This window comes from Schistocerca americana, chromosome 5, assembly GCF_021461395.2.
Source record: "Schistocerca americana isolate TAMUIC-IGC-003095 chromosome 5, iqSchAmer2.1, whole genome shotgun sequence".
NCBI lineage: Eukaryota > Metazoa > Arthropoda > Insecta > Orthoptera > Acrididae > Schistocerca > Schistocerca americana.
The window spans coordinates 592,805,340-592,808,479 of record NC_060123.1 but is presented as its reverse complement, the minus strand read 5'-3'; positions in this window follow the sequence as shown (position 1 = coordinate 592,808,479).

The following is a 3,140-nucleotide window of genomic DNA, read 5'->3' as shown; positions in this document are numbered from 1 at the left end:
TGTGTCATCCACATAATGGAAAAAAATATGTGGGTCTCTACTTGGATGATGCCACAGTTTGCTCCACAAAGTACTTCATGTACAAATTCACAACCACAGGTCAGAGAGGGCTGACCATTGCAACTCCTTCCGTTTATCCACAATATTCTCCACTAAACAGATAATAAGTGGAGGTCAGGACATGCCAGAAAACATTGGTGGCCTTCTCATCAAACTTCTGTCTTTCACAGAGGCACACTGGTGAATAACAAAATAACATGGAAACTCACCAGGATATCTGAGTCATACACACTGAAGTTATCAAGGGGTTTTACAAAATCTACAGAATTGTGGATATGATGTGGGGATACACCCACATAAGGGCTTAGTAGTTCTATCAGCTATTTTGCCAGCAAACTGGTAGGTGCCCTAATGTTGCTAATAATGGGGCACAATGGCACCCCTTCTTTGTGGACTTTAGGAAGTTCATAGAGTCTTGTTGGTAAAGTCCTTGAGGTAATAGTTTCTTGATAACTCCTCTGGGAAATCTACTTCCTTAAGATAAGCCCTGTTCTCGTTATCCACCTTCTTTGTGAGGTCAGCATTGATTTTCTGGTAGGAGTCATCATCTAACAGGCTCTGCATCTCCTTAATGTAGACCTTGTGGAAAAAACAACAGTAGCATTGACTTTGTCAGCACGTGAGGCAACATGTCAGGGCACTCTCTCAGGTCCCGAATAGCAGCCCTCTCTCTGCTGGTAATGTTCTACTTCATGGGCTTTGTTCTCATCAGAGCACAGCAGGTTTCACGGCGTACTTCTAAAGCAGGTTCACGCAGTAGTCATGCCACAACCACTTCAACTGCATTGACGATGTCCATGATCAGTGTGAACTTGGAGATGGCAGCAAAGTTACGTGCCTTCTCCAGAACTGAAACCTCATCATCATGTCAATGACCATCTTGCATGGGGCATCCAGTGTTGGTTTTTCCGAGAGAGAGGAGTGAGAATTTTTATATTTGATGTCCTGTAGCCTTCCTATAGGTGGAATCAGCTGCCTCCCAGGTAACACTATCAATGTAAATCCCATGTGCAGGAATTAAAATGATTGGACAGGTGTAAATGAAGTCTAAATAGTTCTTTGGAGGTGTACTCAAGGCTCTGGCAGGTGAAGCACATCCTCTCAAGTATCAAGGCAAGGCAAGCCAAGGCAAGGCAAGGCTGGCCTGCTTTTTAATACTCCTGAATTGATGTGATGCATGACCTTAGAGAAGTTTGGCACAACATGGCTGGGCTTGACATCTCTTCAAAAATGAAAGAGCACTCAACAAATGGTGTCTTTGGTAGTGCAGCTTGTCAAATCTCTTCATACTGAGATACACTTACTCCTCATAAAGTTATATAATGTGAATTCTTCAGTTTCTCTCAGCGTATTTGTTGACCGAACAGTCCACTGGTCTACTGCTGTTTCATAGTGTCCAATAGGCAAAATATTTCGGTGATCAGACAGGTCGCCATCGTCAGGTGCGCGAGCTCCTGAGAGTGTGCGGCGGACTTATATCCCTTCCCGGTCCATACCCACACGTTGGTGGTCACAGAGGTGTTGGCATCTGTAGTAACGCTGATGTAGGTGCTTTGTCTGTCCTGGTCATCAGATTTCTTTGTTTGCTGAGAATCTTCTTAATTAAACTCAGTGCTTGCTAAGATTATCTTCTTCAATATGTATCCGATTTTTCGTGAACATGCATCAATGTACGGTATAAAGGGCATGACTGCCTCTTCCTCCATGACTTCTTCCGTCTCCACAAGTTGAAGACAATTACCATTCCTGGACATCACAGTCCAAAAAAAGAGCTGATGGCACCCTGGACCACAGTGTGTTTTGGAAGAATAGACACACTGACTGTATTTGCATGCAGACAATTGCTACCTCCTTTGCAAAGGAAAGTGTACTAAAAACACTAGTACACAGGGCACACACCATCTCAAATGCAGAGTGTCTGACCCAGGAGCTAAAACACCTCAGAACTATATTCCCTGGAATGGCAGAGTAGGTGCAGTCTCTGCCCCGCCACAACAGTACAATCTGAGGAGACAGAAGTCACAAAGGAAGAGACAACACTGCCTTTATACCAAACACTGGCACACTACCAGGAAAAATCAGATGCATATTTAAGAAGCACAGAGTAAACACTGTCTTTTGCTTGCCCAATAATTACTGGGAAGCGTCAAAGATGATCTCAGTTTGCGGAAGGCTGGTGTATACCAGATTCCGTGTCAATGTGGAAAGACATATATTGGACAAACAGTATACATTGTTGAAGATTGTTGCCAACAACACCAGTGGCACACTCAACTGATGTATCTCACGAAGTCAGGGGCCGCAGAGTACCATTTGTCTGAGAATCATGCAACAGAATACGAACGTATGAGGATTTTGGTACAGACTTCCAAATACTGGGACAGCGACAGTTCGAGAGGCCATAGAAATTTGCACCAAGGACAATCTCATCAACTGAGACTGTGGCTATAATCTCAGCATGGGTTGGGAACCAGCACTAAGTTTAATTAAGAAGACTCTCAGCAAACGAGTGACCAAGGACACCTACATCAAAGTTAACACAGAAACCAATGCTAGCATCTCCGCAACCACCGACGCATAGGGTGTGGACAGCGAAGGGGGTGGCTCATACAGGGAGGGGATGTAAGTTATTTGTGCGTACTCTGGAGCTCACTTCATAAGCATACCTGATAATGGGGACATGCCTGATCACCAAAATATTGTGCCTATTGGACACTATGAATTGGCAGTACACCCATGGATTGTTCAATCAACAAACATGCCAGGAGAAACTGAAGAATCACAATATTTGAGCTTATTTTCGACTCTGTTTTACAAACTTCTTCCACTTGCTCAAGTTTATTTGCATTAGAGGAAACAAATAACATCATGTAACTGAAAGCAGTTAAGTTCTGTATTATCTCTTTTCTGTGTTTAGGTATATGAAAACTTCTTCCACAGGTGTACGAAATAGCTTTGGTAAAAGTGAATTGCTATGTCTGTACTCACTTTCAGTTCTGAATCCTGATGAAATGTAACAGATTTTATTACTGCGATGAAAATATTCCTGAGTTACACTAACACAGATGAAATACGTGGTC